Source organism: Mytilus californianus, unplaced genomic scaffold (genome assembly GCF_021869535.1).
Source record: "Mytilus californianus isolate M0D057914Y unplaced genomic scaffold, xbMytCali1.0.p SCAF_8, whole genome shotgun sequence".
Taxonomy (NCBI): Eukaryota; Metazoa; Mollusca; class Bivalvia; order Mytilida; family Mytilidae; genus Mytilus; species Mytilus californianus.
In genome coordinates this window covers 26,776,261-26,791,136 of record NW_026262734.1, presented here as the reverse complement: position 1 = coordinate 26,791,136, position 14,876 = coordinate 26,776,261, and the positions used below count along the sequence as shown (strand labels likewise).

At 31.6% G+C, this 14,876-nt stretch overlaps 2 protein-coding genes across 3 annotated transcripts in view; both read right to left on the bottom strand.

Annotated features, from left to right (window-relative positions):
• LOC127711242 (major facilitator superfamily domain-containing protein 12-like) overlaps positions 1 to 14,876 on the bottom strand; it is a 256,747-nt gene that overhangs the window by 171,926 nt on the left and 69,945 nt on the right. The gene's annotated exons all lie outside the window — the stretch shown is intronic.
• The window catches only part of LOC127711240 (uncharacterized), an 80,402-nt gene that overhangs the window by 57,324 nt on the left and 8,202 nt on the right, over positions 1 to 14,876 (bottom strand). Inside the window, exons 2-3 of one of the 2 annotated variants that reach the window (XM_052217230.1) lie at positions 13,495 to 13,659; positions 3,122 to 3,213 (exon numbers count right to left, since the gene is read on the bottom strand). The gene's annotated coding sequence lies outside the window, so the exon portion shown is untranslated. The remainder of the gene's footprint in view (positions 1 to 3,121; positions 3,214 to 13,494; positions 13,660 to 14,876) is intronic. The other variant, XM_052217231.1, reaches the window with a different exon arrangement.

Genomic DNA, 14,876 nt, shown 5'->3' with positions numbered 1-14,876 from the left:
AACGGTGTAAATACTTATAGGTGATTTATTATTTTTAACGGAACAAAATTGGAAATAAATTTTTTTTTACTTGCTTTACTCTTTATTCATGTTTACGTTGGTAGTGTCAAATACACCTATAAAAAGGAATTAACAAAAATACCGTACTCCAAGGTTAATTCAAAAATGAGTAAGTCTATAAAACCTCGCAAAATCAAACGTCTGAATATATCAACCAACAGAACGAATGGAAAACAACTGTCATATTCCAGACTTGGTACAGGCATTTTCCGAAGAAACTGGTGGGTAAAACGTGATTTTATAGCAAGCTTAACCCCCCACTTGTATGTAAGTTGTTAATAGTTTCATTTGATATCACTGTCCTTGGCGTAAAAGCCACAAAACGAGACAAAATTAAGCAAATTGGTATTTAAGACATTGAAAAAAAAGACGAATAATACCAAAGGGACATTCAAGCTCATGAGTCGAAAATAAACTGACAACACCATGGCTAAAAAAGAAAAAGACCGACAAACAAAGAACAGTACACAAAACACAACATAGAAAACCAAAGACTGCGTAACACGAACTCCACCAAAAACGGGGGAGGGGGCGGACCTCAGGTGCTCCGGAATGGTAAGCAGATCCTGCTCCACATGTGGCACCCGTCGTGTTGCTCATGTTAGTACAAACCTGGTGATAAGTCTAATTCGGTATGTCACGTTTGCGGAAAAGGGGACGGGATTGTAATTACGACAATTGGAACATATCTGCTGTCATCTGTGAAACAGATATTCCATAACGGTTAGCCAACTCGTGATAGCGTCCGTAAAATTTACGAAAGGATGATTTCAACTTCACCATTTGGAACTCTTGGTTTTTATAGCGTCCTTGTGCGCAGCAACCCTCTATCAAAGAAATCATTATAGGAAGTACAAGCCCTGGAATATCATATCAACTGGGAAATATATACTCCGTATGCAGGCGCTGCTGGAATGTTGCTACATAGAACTACAAATTTCACAATTGGGAAGCCGAATTCATTTCTTTTGTCGTAAAGGTTTGTTTTCGACTGACCTTCATTTTCAATTTCTAGATGTGAGGCAGACTTAACTGTATCTGTTGTATCCTTTATCTGAAGTTCGATGGGATAGATGCGATCAACATAGTCAACAAATTTTGAAACATTTAGTGAGAAAACATCATCTATATAGCAGAAGTGAAGTTAAAGGATACTTCTAACTTCTTTTTTTTCTTCCTAAGAAGTTCCGGTATGAAGTCAGCCTCATATGAATAAAGGAACAAGTCGGCAAGAAGAGGAGCACAGTGTGTTCCATCGGAATGCCGATTGTTTTTTGAAAACGTAACAAATATCAGATTCAGAGAATTTATTGTTTGATTTTTTACAAAGTACGATTTATTTATCCCTATGACAAGATACTTGTATTTACGGTAGTCATTTTTTATGAAACAAAACAGGACCAACGCTTTCAATATGTCTTTTAGTTTGGAATGAAGAATACTTGTGTAAAGTATAGAAAAAGTCAACTAATTAAAAAAGAAACACACACCATTCCGTCTCAACTACTGAGATTTCGTAGTACACCGCTTTATTCATAAATGTCTATTTCATATTCGAGCTTGAGCGGGTCATTTTCCTGTGTTATACAATATATGGCAATACTCCTGGTCATATTTAGGGAATAAGGTAATTTCTTTTCTGCCATATGTGTCAATACCCACACTATCTTAATTTTCTTCTTTTTAAATAAGACATAGGACAAAAATGTTATGTATGATAGTAGTACATATACTTGCTTTTCAATTTTAGAATTTGAAGTCAAATATTTGCATGACAATCTTCCATTTGCGCTTGTTAAAAGTATCCATTGCAACCGTAATTTTACATCAACTTTATGGAAAATCAGTAGCCTTTTTGAAAAGTTATTTAAACAGCTATTTCCAAGTGTTTCAAAATTATTTTGTTATTTTTAACACTGAAGTTATTCGTGAATCAATAAAAAAATGTCATACTCATACATTCACCCATATGGCCTCAATGTTGACTTCCTTCACACAAAAGAAACACGGAATTATATTTTTTTCGTTGAGATTTGGAGGTATTTCCCTGTAATATTGTTATACTATTGAAATGTTCAAAATTGACGGGTAGTAACTACGACTGAGTCGATACTTATTGATTGATAAAGTGTATTTAGTTGTTTTAATATTGTCGATATTGTGTCTTATGACTTATTGCAATTTATTCCACTATACTTTTTGCAGATGTATAAATTTTTGCAAATGATCGGTGGCAGTAAATTTTACGTTATATATCATAATAATATTTTGTTTGATTTCAGTTCATTTATATGTATGGGAATTTTTTTTGTACTAAAAAAGAGAATATTGTTGTTATTATATACATTGGATAATTATGTTGCTAGAGAGAAAGAAGTTACTGAGAGCAACCCAATATGTATACCTACATTTTTGTTTTATTTATAACATGGATTTTAATAAAGAAATGCTTTAAATTCGAACGAGGATGGCTAAGGAGAATTTAGATTCTATTATCTCCCTTTTGTGTAGTGTTAAGTAGTATGTAACGTAATGGATATGAACGCTAATTAACACTTTACCGGATATTGGCAACTCGAAACCAGATATTAGTAACATGTATAAAAAAAATGTACCTTAAGGAGTCTGTTTGGCTTAGCAACAAATGTCATGTATTATGGTATAAATGACCTTCTTTAGACTTCCAGATTAATTCCGAACTAAGCACTTTTGGGGTCAATGTGTTCACTGTGGTTCCCTCTACATGCCAACTACAGCGAGACACATCTATCAGCATCCCTCGGTCTCCCAGGTCAAGAAATAGGACGACAAAACGCCAGAAGTATTTTGCACCTGATGATGAACTTTGGGGCAGATTCCCACCCATCCGCACACACCTCCTCACCCAAACCACCCTGCCCCGTGGTCCCCTGTCTGAGCTTTAATGGAATCAATATGCATCAACAGCAGGGTATACCTCATTTGCATATAATTTGCATATATTAACAAATAAACGAAAATTAGACAATTTCGAAAACAATTCAGCATGATAAGAGTAAATATATATATATAAAAACTGTACCTCAAGGAGTCTGTTCGGCTTAGCAACACCTGTTATGTATCATGGTATAGTATGCACACTAGACATCGTTTCGTCTTTAAAGAGTCATACATCTGAGAAAAAGAAGTGTGGAATAAATTACAAGAAGTCATATGATACAATATCGACAATATTAAAACAATTAAGTGCATACTTCTTTGATGAATAAATATCGACGTATGGCAATTAAGATATATCTATTAATATATGCAAACTGCAAGTCAGTTTCAAATAAAAAAATATAATGAGAATGTCATAGTGTTCCATGATTGTATGAATAACATGAGATATATTTTATGTGTCAATAAAGCAGCAATCCAAAGAAAAAAAAGTATATTAGAAGCAAACAATAGACATGTGTATTTTCAAAATGTTTACATTTATAAATCACTTTTATTCAAAATTTGTTGTTCTCTTTTGGTCGACCTTATAAAAGAAAATTGATAGAATAACTTAACAAGCAAGGACTTTCTTGAGAATTCAATAATAACTGATATTTTTAACCCATGTTAGTTCTTTACCAATATGATCGATCCACAACGAAACAAGAGTTCACACGCTAAAAAGTCTCTCCTATTGTAATATAAGATTTATTTAAAGGGCAATGCATGCGTCCAAACTAACCCAATTGTTCAAATGTATTCATGTAAAGTCAAACTATAGAATGCCTAAAAAATAATGACAAACTGTCATTTTTTTTATTAGTTGTTATTGGCTTTGAACTAGCTGTCAGTAACTACGAGTAATCCCAGATCTGTACTTAATGTCTTTTTTGTTGGTAGGGATGAGTGATCATATATACCCTGCCACGTCCTTTTGTGTTTTTGTTCTTTGTATGGATCTGATGAGTTAATATAAAATAAGGAGATGAGGTATGTTTGCCAATGAGACAACTATCCACCAAAGTTCAAATAAAGTGGATGTAAGCAATTATAGGCAACCGTATGGCCTTAAACAATGAGAAAAACCCATACCGTATACATGTAGCCGGCTATAAGAGGCCCCGACATGAAAAATATGAAACAGTTCAATTGAGAAAACTGACGGCCTAATTTATAACAAAACAATTAACGAAAAACAAATATGACAGACATGAACCAACGACAACCACTGAACTACAGGCTCCTGATTTGGGACAGGCACATAAAGAATGTGGCGGGGTTAAACATTTTTGGGAGTGCTCAACCCTCCCCTTACATATCTGAGAGTACTCGCAGTTACTGAAAGCTAGTTCAAAGCTAATAACAACTAATAAAAAAAAATCATGTATCTAAGACTAAAATATCAATCAGTACACATCCAACATCCAATGGATTTAGTGTAAAGACGTCATTAATAGTCAGAGAAAAACATGACCTTGTGCAATGCCGAAATAAAGGATCGACAGATTGTAGTATCGTTAAAGTGCATATGTTTATAACAAAACTATTAGTATGATTTTTTGTTCAAAACAAAACCCAAAATTTAATTTGCCGTTGCTAGAGATATACACTCAATTTGTAATTCTGTGTATTTTCTTCTTTTGTATAATTAGAAGGTAACCGCATATTCTAGTGCCTGTCCTAGGCCAAGAACCTCGTCAGTGGTTGTGTGGCATGTGTGTCAAAAACTGAAGTTTTTTTTTTATAAGGAGTATTTGTTTTTAACCACAACTTTGATTGTTTCCATTTAATTTATTCAAACATTTATAGACTTTTGACTATTTAGAGCTTGACATGTTGTATATTCCACTCTAACTGTTGTTTGTTTGTTTTTTGTCGTTTGGATGCTGTCTCAATGACGTATATGTCACATCTCCCTTTATTCATAATACAGAGATTTACCGTATACATTTTACACATGCAGTATTCCATATGTATGTAAAACATGCCTTTTAGTTAACTTTATAAATGTGATGTATATCACGGTTGAAGCACACTTTACACGTATTTCTTGAGTATACAATATTTACTAAATGAGATACACAAATATTAAAATTATTAAAAAAATACATGTGAGGATCACTTGATTTTCGCATTTCGCACGATTTGCACATGCATTAATTACACATAAGACATTTGCTTGTATTGGCCTTCTGAAATGTACATTTTGAAGGGCAATATATAACCCTTAATTCATGGCTGGATGTCAAAAACGTTTTTGTAATTATAAACCAAAACAGAATAAACTTTTTTCATTTAAACATTTTAACAAATGTCACAATGAAAGAATCATATAAGTAGATATAAGAAGATGTGGTATGAGTGCCAATGAGACAACTCTCCATCCAAGTCAAAATTTATAAAAGTAAACCATTATAGGTCACAGTACGGTCTTCAACACGGAGCCTTGGCTCACACCGAACAGTAAGCTATAAAGGGCCCCAAAAAATTACTAGTGTAAAACCATTCAAACGGGAAAACCAACGGTCTAATCTATATAAAAAACGAGAAACGAGAAACACTTATGAACCACATCAACAAACGACAACTACTGAACATCAGATTCCTGACTTAGGACAGGTGCAAACAAATGCAGCGGGTTTAAACGTTTTAATGGTACCAAACCTTCACCCTTTTTCTGAAACCTATATTATGCAATATTTGAGAAACGTCTGTAATGCAAATGGTCCGTTTTACAAAAGTTACCTCAACCGCTTACAGCTTCAGTATCACACATGTTTTATGTGCGTGTAGTACAATATGTACCACGTTCGTGATATGCTCGTAGCTATGTTAGTATATCACCAACATGGACATCAAAGGAATAGCAAGATCTGTCATGTTGTCATTTTTCACTGAGGGAGTTGGAACGATAGTTAATAATCTCTAAATCTATAAACAGGGAATTTGAGATACATATGCACAAAACTGCGTATGGAAAAAAAAACATATTAAAACTAAGGAGAATATTCTGATGTTTCTTTTATGTACAAATTGCTCCAACAGATTTATGAAGAGGAAGGACTAAAATCGACATTGGGATTTTCTGGCTGCGAAGGATCAATTGGTGGCCACGGGATGCTTTCTGCTCTTTGGTCGAGTTGTTGTCTCTTTGACACATTTCCCCGTTTCCATTCTTTAAAATTCTATAAACATACGTTTTACGGTACTGTCCACCAGCGGAGATTTCGAAATGGTGATGATAAAGGCGAGAATAGTAACATTTTATCAAAGTACAATAAATCTGTTTGACCTTCCAATAAAATCTTGAACATGTTTGAAATTCGGATATTTCTTTCATTTGAAAGTTCGAAATTTTCATAAATGAAGAGTTTTATATTTAAAATATAGTTTTCGTGAAGCAAATGAGGAACATGGATTAAGGATTCTCTTTGAGAAGTACATTTCGAGCAAACAATAAGGAAATGATAAACATTCTCAATGTTTACGACACAATGTCAGGAAGGATCCGTTATTATGTTAGCTCTGAAAAGGTCAAAGTTTAAGAATGATGCAGAACAATTGTGTTTTGATAATATCAAATTCCTCGTAAGTTTCTAAAGATGATACGTTGCAGCTGTAGTTAAGAGACTTTAATTTTTTCACTTCTGTCTAAAATTTAGATATAGAATCGACATTCCAAATTTACAGATAAAGCTTGTTTTTTTTTTCATTTTCGTGTTGTGGTAGGCAAGAAAGGAATCAGGAGTTAGGGAAGTATACAACTTGGAACAATTATATCTGCGCCATATTGCAAAGGATAGAGTACTTCATTGAATTGGAGATCAACACCAACATCTTTTAAGTACGAAAACAATTTATTTCTATTTTGACTCGCTTACTTTTAAAAGCAGAGTGAAATAATAGTTGTAATTTGTATTATATGTACACACACAATAAAATACAATGTCAGTATTACCTGTCCGCTTTTTAAAATCTAAGTGAAATGACAAACGGTAAATGAAAAATTAGTACAATACCATCACTTCACAAAAACTCCGAACTCTTTAATATCAATATATTATAGACAACAAAATCAGATAACAGTTAAGCATTTTGAACTAAAAGCGTATTAGAGAATATTTGAAATCACCGAAAGGAAAATGAAATAAAATTTAAAAGAATTGTGAAAATAAAAATTTAGCCACCAAATAAAACATCAACCCAGTGTAGTTAAACACAAATTTTATTTATCTGACAGACCTAACGAAATAAACTTGTATGGATGAATATTGGTCCGTGTATATTTGCGTCCATTCGTTTTTCGTTTTGAAAAATCAAAATCAAAAAAACAAAAAAAGAAAGTGTTATCGTTTTTCGTTTTTGATATCTTAAAACAAAAATTAAAAAACGGAAGTGTTTTCGTTTTTCGATTTTGATATCACAAAACAAAAACGAAAAACAACATTTTGTTTCAATTTCTGTTATTAGTTCTAGGTTTTCTCTCTTGTGTTTCAGATTGTGTTTCATAGTCGTCGATTTTGAAATTCGTCAATATTGTTCGTATTCATTTACACAACATCAACATGATGACGATGATATCACAAAAACAAATACGAAAAACTACATTTTGTTTCAATTTCTGTTTTTAGTTTTATGTATTTCTCGTTTATATATTAACTATGTTTATATATTGTGTTTCATAGTCATCGAAATTGAAGTATGTCAATGTAGTTCGTCTTCAATTACGCAATAATAACATGTTGACGTCAAATTTAATGTAGACAAAATAGACCGCCTGACTTATGAATTGAAATAAGGCGATTAATGAAACAAAGACTTTCAAATTTTCTTGTTTTTATCTATCATAAGATATAAAATTGTAATATTTAAATATTAAATGGATTACAAATTTAAATTATACAATGAAATATACTATAAACATGGTGAAAATATATTATTTCATTACTATATCACATTAACAAGTGAAGTTACTACCTAACTGACAGGAAAATTAGTCCGGCCGTAAAAGAATACACAGCGGCTATCAGATCATTAGTATTTACATCGGGGTTTAAGTTGACGAATGGAAAAGACTTTAACAATCTTAACAATTAGGGTGCATGATCTATACTTTTAAGTTTTGAAAGGTTAGTATAATCGAAGATGATTAGAATTGATGAATAAGGTCTATCAGCAAATATTACAGGAACATTCTGGATCATAATCTGTTACATCTTATTGAGATCAATTAAAAAAAACCCAAAAAAACGCAAGTTCACGCTTCAAACCGGGGATAAGCATACATCTTATAATGAGATGAAGATTACTCAACAGGAAGCAAAAGAAGATAAGTAACCATACTCTGGCAAATTATTGAAGATCACGCCTTAATTGATAGGTAAAATAATAAAGAGAGGACGTATGATTGCCATTAACAATCTATCATAGACAAAATAACGACGATATAAGCAACTATAGGTCACCGTAGAGCCTTAGAAAATGAGTAAAACCCATACCAAATATGTCCCGAATGGCAAAATGGAAAAACTTTATCACTTAATTGCGTTCGAAGCACTTTTCGGGTGTTACTTTTATCAGGAGAGTCAGACGGGAAAAACAACAGTACTTCACTTGTTGGTATTCTAGTGTTTCTATTCGTTCGTTTTTCCTTTGCGTGTTTCTTTTAATATTATTTGTTTTTAGTTATAGCAGTTCAGATTTTTCATTTTCAAAACCCGTCTGCAACCCCTATCCCCCCGCGCAAAATATCAAATGGTCGCCCTTTTATGATAAACAATAAACGAACAAAACATATATGACAGACAGCAGCCAACGACAACATCAGAATTAAAGGCTCCTGACTTCGGACAGGCCCACAAAGATTGTGACTGGGTTGAATATGTATTCAAGTGCTACTCACCTCATACACCTGGTTTGTGTAAAAACACTTAATAAGAACAGAGTTGTTTTTTCACATGTAACCACGTAAAACGTTTGAAAAAATAGCATGTTTTCTTCGGTATAAATGATCGAGGAATTAAAAAGGTCATATACAAAACAAATATCAAAATTGAGACTATATTCCTGCAATAACTGCAAAGTGGATACAGTAAAATGGTTCATTCAACCTATGCCCACATTTTGAAATTCAGGTATAAAATTGTATAAAAAAAATATATTATTCAATACTGGTGAAAGTTAATAGAATTACCTCAAATCATGAAAATACTACGTTAAGCACTATTATATTAACAAGTTACACAAATCTAAACATAACGAATAGTTCATTAATACTGAAGAAGTTCACTTTGATTGTTAAATGTCATACATTAACTTTAATGCAGTAGATATGATGCTGCATCTCCATACTCTACTGGTGACATGTTATTTTCCTGCAGTCTCTGTTTGAGGTCGGCCAGCCTGTTGTCTATTTCAATATACTTTCTTTTGCGTTGAGGACGCTTACCACCTGCTGAATACTGGATAATTCTAATCTCAATTGCTGCTTGTTGTTTCTTCAGTAGTTTAATCAGGTTGTAGAGGTTCGGGTGTGGGTGTTCTACATGGTTTTTAAGTTTATGATGCCATCCTTCTCAATGGTTGTTTGTTCTTGGGCCTTCTGTTTCGTAATGGTTCCAGAGGTGTCGGTACCCTCAATCCAGTATTCTGTCCCATAGTTAATAAACTGCAAGGTGTTGATGTTGGTGTTGGCGTCATCTATATCTTCTAAGGCATTTAACCAGACGTCCTGAACATGCTGTATTGGTATAGTGGAAACACTGCTGCACGTCTTACCAATCTGATGATGTCATTGTTGTTCTTGTAATGGCTTTGCAGTCCTGTGTACTATCATGTCTTTCGCCATATACATTGACAGTAATGAAAGAAGCAACCTTTTCTAGTAATACCTGGGAATATCTGATATGCTGCGCTATGTACTACAACTTCATAGTATAAATTGGTTGTAGCTGTATTTCATGGCGTTGGCATACTTGTTTCAGTAGTGTGAGGAACACTGTGTAGGTGACTTGGCTCTCTCCAGGTAGTAACGAGTACATCAGTGGGTAGATAGCTCCGTCGGCGAAAGCATGGATAGTATACAGTTGATAAAACACGTTTAAAATGTACCATCACCATAGATGATATATGTTGCTGCAAGGTAGGTTAGTTTTTGCCTTGTAGTAAACAGCATAATTCTATCTTGTTCACCGTCATCTGCCATTAGGAACTGTTCACCAACTGTAGTGCGTGTCAAGAGTTCTGCCAGGTTGATCTCATTGCGTGTTTTTGGTAGTGCCGATATGAGTTTAGCTCTCTCGTTGAAGAAGCTACCTCTTCAGGACTCAAAAGTTGGCAGGTTTACTACGACTTCTTGAGTTTCGTCATTACATTCTGGATTACGTAATTTGATGACCTCTTGTTCGTATATAGTAGGAACTGGTTTAGTCTCCTCTCTGCAGCGTTTCTCAATAGTCTGGAGTATCTCATCTACTTTGAGTTTAATTGTGTGATTGTCATGGTTGTGCCTATTTGGAAGCTTGGTTGGAATGTTGTTGCATGTAGCTGGACAGTTACGTGTAATACATATCCAGTATACTCTCTCATCTCGTCTGTTTTTAGCTCTGAACTGGTACCCATTGTGGATAAGACTCTGGTTGTCTAGACTTTTAGTAACGAACTAGATGTTTACCTTTTTTTTCTTTTTTTTTTTATTATTTTTTTTTTCTCTTTTTTTTTTTCTTTTTTTTTTTTTAAATGAGCACTCAGACTGAAGGGTTTGGAAATTTTAGCACGATAATCACAATATGACGAAAGTTATAATTAAAAAAGTAATAATTAGTATAGAATATTAATAATTAAGAGTTGTTATAGAGTGTTGAACATATATGCAAAGAAAGAAGCTGGGTTTGGGCTTTACTTATTACCGGATTTCCAGAGAGTTAACATTAGCTATATTTTAAACAAATAATTAGAAATAATGTATTCAAAATAATATTAGGATACAGGCCTCAACCTTCCTTCTCATGTTGGTGGAAGAGGTATATGTGGCCAAATTATGTCATCATTGTGCTCCGATAATTAAGAGTATTTTATTGAAAAAATATAACATATACACACAAATTATAATAAATAAGTATCATACTTCACTAAATTGAATTATTTTTATTTAAGTATATATCTCTATTTCTATGAAATGTAATGTTAAGAGTATGAATTAAAACACCGGAATTGATAATATAACTTATTTGATAAACTGAATAAACATATGCATATATTGATGGGAATAGTTCCCATGGTATCTTAAATAACAAACAGTTTAATTCATTTAAAACAAAAGTTTCATCATTTATTTCTATTCTAATGAAGTCATTTATATATTTTCGAAATAGTCTTAATTTGTTACAATGTAGCAGTAAATGCTTTAAGGTTTCATTTTCCGAGTTACAGAAATAGCATTTCGGAGAAACGTTACTATAATTTCTTCTTTTTTGATTATCTTTAGTAGGAAGAGCATTATGCACAACTCTATAAATAAAATCTTGCTGGTAATTGCTTTTGATATTTCTAATATTACACCATATATCTGGAAATCGACATAGCTGTACTTTATTTCAATTTTATGTTTATGATTATCTATTTCAAGAATTTTCTTATAAATATTTTTGGGGTTGAAATTTTGTAGGTCAATTTTATTCTTATAATTCATTAAGAGAGCTTTTAATTTTGTGTAAACTCTTGGTAAGATCATCGTGTGTTGGAAATTATTATTTCCTTATTCTGAATTAATTTCCCTTAATGTATAACCTAAGAAATATATCATAAAACATGTCCAAACAGATTTATTTCCTTGTAAGAAAATTGTTTCTCTTTGAAGAAGCATGGCATCAGTATTTATAACAATGAGTTTATGTTTAAAATTTAGCTTTCTATTTTCCCATTTATTTACTGTATTTTTTATACTATGGATAATTGGTAGCCAACTTTTATCTTTACTTTCCTTACTAAACCAAATTCCCAGTGTTATAACGCTCTCCTTAGTTAAAAGCTTTAAACAAGTGTCTTCTTCAAGGGCATTACAAATATTTAGAATTTCCGTTTTGTTTTTAATTATTTTTGCTCCTGATGCTTTACCAAATTTTTCGAATTCATTCATAAACAAGTAATAATCTTTAATATCTGTTGTAATTGTTGTTTAGATCCATTGTTTGATAATATTTGATATTAATATGGTATAGTTTTCATTTTCAAGTAAGCTATTATTCATTTTCCAAAAACCACGACCCCATTTTTGCCGCTTATATTGTATGTTAATTTGAACAATTTTATGATCTGACTTTTTATACGGAATATGTTTAATTTCTTTAATTTTATTAATAAATTCATTATCTGCATAGAACCTGTCAATTCTAGTTCGAGTACCAGAGATGTTGTAGCACGTAAATTTGCCTTGTCGTTATGTATTTCTCTAAAAACATCTTTAATTCTTAAAGCATCTTTAATACTTTTAAATTTATCAAGTATATATTTGTTAAGTCTGCAATTCATGTTATTTGAATCTATTTTGTCTTCTATGAAATTAAAATCTCCAGTCAATATATACTTATTTTTTGTACTATATTGTTCTAGATTTAACTAGACATAGTTTAACAGAATGTCATAGAATAATCGTTGTTCTTCCCTCAAACCACATTGTGGTGCATAAAGGTTTAGAAGATTAATGACAGTATCATTATAAATGTAACTATTGTGGATGGGTCTACCTTTTAGCGGTGTTGGAACCCTATGAGATTTAAACAGTTTTAAATCTTTACTAATTATTGTTATGACACCTGTAGATCTACTTACATCATTTGAGAAGTCTACATTTTTATTAAATTTCTGTTTTATATCATGTATAACATCTAGCGACATTTAACCAGTTTCTTGTAAACAGATAATGTCTATATTTCTATTGTCATCTAATATTTCATAAATTTTGTTTTCAAAACCATTTCTAATGTTCAATGTAAAGAGTAGCATATTAATGTAATTATATATGAAAAAATAGAGTAAACAAAATATCAATATATGAGAGTGATTGTTATGATTAGACATTTTAATAGTTATATGGGAGGGGGTTTAGGATTTGCGGGACTAATATTACTGCTTTTTGCGTCTGAGTCTTTGCCAGTTTTTGATCTTTCCCTGTTTGAACAGAACTCTCAATGCTTAGTTTATCTCTGTTTCTCTTTTTTTCCTGGTCCTTTTCTCTTTCCGGAATTTTTGTTTTGTCTTTTTCTTTATTTTTATCAACTCTCTTCGCACTTAATGATTTACGTTTTGGTAGGGGAGTTTTATCACTTGCTATGTCGCAACCATCTTTGACAGCATCATAATATGGTTTGTTCGATGACGACATACGGGCTGCAATCTCATCACCTGACTTTGCATGTTTCTCGCCCTTGCTAGCTTTTAAAGTCGGTGTGCTTTTTGTTTTATCCTTATTAATACCTTGTGTTTTTATCTCGACCATCTGAAGGAACATCTGTTTTGGAAGATTTCCCCGAAATTGGCGCCTTGGATGTCTAACTGTGCATTTGCCATATTGACTTAAGAATGATGCTTTCCAGAAAGTGAATTTGAATTATACACTTCATAGCTTGGATACTCAGCAACCTGTCAAAAGTGAACAAAAATCACTTTAAGTATGCTTAATTATTTTACTGATTTGTCATTAATTATAAATCAAAGAGAGTAAGTAGTCCAAGCTGTATCAGTGAGATGGTATTTTGTTAGTAATTTAACTTTTTATAATTAGTCATAATTATCAATGATCAAACTTTAAATAATTTTGATAATTATTCTGAATTAGAATTGTTTAATCATTTAGAGTTTTTTATTTTCATTGATTCATATTTAATTTTCTACAACAAAATTGTTTAAATTAAACTTGAATATGAAGAATAGAATTAATGTAATGTTTTCAACTTTTTTATTTCTATTTTGAAAGTTATTCTGAATTGTTTTTTTTGAATATTTAAAGTGTTTTATTTTTATTATTTCATATTTACGACACCAAAATTATTCAAATTAAACTTATTTTTTTTAATATCTAAAGTGTTTTATTTTTATTATTTCATATTTACGACAACAAAATTATTTAAATTAAACTTTTTTTTTAATATTTAAAGTGTTTCATTTTTATTATTTCATATTTACTACAACAAAATTATTTAAAGTAAACTTGAATATGAAGAATCGAATTAATATGTATTTTATGCTTGTTTCTTTTTAAATTTAGCATTTATTGATACACACTATTCTATTTTTCTTATTTAGAACTATAGATAAAAATTTTATTACAAAAAAAACTGACTGTATTTTACCTGTAATCAATAGTTAATTGTTAAAACAACTATTGTATTTTGCATGTGGGCTTAGGTTGAATACGTGTTTATCAAATGTGGGCATATGTTGATTGATTGATTGATTGATTGATTGATTGATTATATAACTCCAAACGAAAGTCATGTCCTATTTAAAATCGTCTTTAATTATTATTATTATAATTTGTATTATTCTAATAATTTTGTCGTCTTAATTTCATCAATGAAATTTACACTAAATTTTGCCTGTGTATTAAATTATTTTGTAAACTTCTTGAAATTCCATAATGGCCATCCGAATACAATGGGACCCGCAAGAATGTGAACATGAACATGTATTTGTCCTTCAATAACTTGAGTATGCCTCAACTTTTTTAGTGTGTATCTGTTACAGTGAATTAGGGAATTTTCAGAGATTATGTATAATCACTGGTAACTTTAGTGATTATATATAATTACTAAAATTTTCAGGAATTATGCATAATCACTAGACAAAAATGTCAGGGA